Genomic DNA, 593 nt, shown 5'->3' on the forward strand with positions numbered 1-593 from the left:
TATCTTTTATTAGACCAAATAGATTGTTTTGCAAAATAATAATTAATAATAATAATAATAATAATATTTCATATATATATGTATTTGCAAACTTTTCTATGCCTAAAGAAGTGTGATTGTGCCCAAAAGTTTGTAAATATACACACACACACATACATACACAGAGGTGATATCTCTTATTGAACCAACTAGATTTTTTGCAAAATACTAATAATAAATTATATAGATAGATCTATCTATCTATATATAGATGTACATATATACACACACACACACATACATTTACAAGCTTTCAGGCACAAGCACCCTTTTCCAAGCATAGAAAAGCTTGCAAATAAAGATTTGTTTTTTTCAAAAATCTAGTTGGTCTTATAAAAGAAGTTGGTTAGTTGGTCCAATAAAAGACTCACCTCTACCACGAGTCCTGGTTCCTGGCCACCCAAGGCGTTTGTGTCTAGACAGAGGAGGAAAGAGCTGCATGCACCTTCCGAGCCCAGCAAGGGGGCAGGAGCATGCCAGGGCCCGCGGGAACCGGGCTCCCCTCCTTCCTCCTGGTCCCCTTTGCTCCTCCGGGGGAAACATTTCAAAAACGC

This window comes from Crocodylus porosus, unplaced genomic scaffold (assembly GCF_001723895.1).
Source record: "Crocodylus porosus isolate Cpor-Errol unplaced genomic scaffold, CroPor_comp1, whole genome shotgun sequence".
Lineage (NCBI taxonomy): Eukaryota > Metazoa > Chordata > Crocodylia > Crocodylidae > Crocodylus > Crocodylus porosus.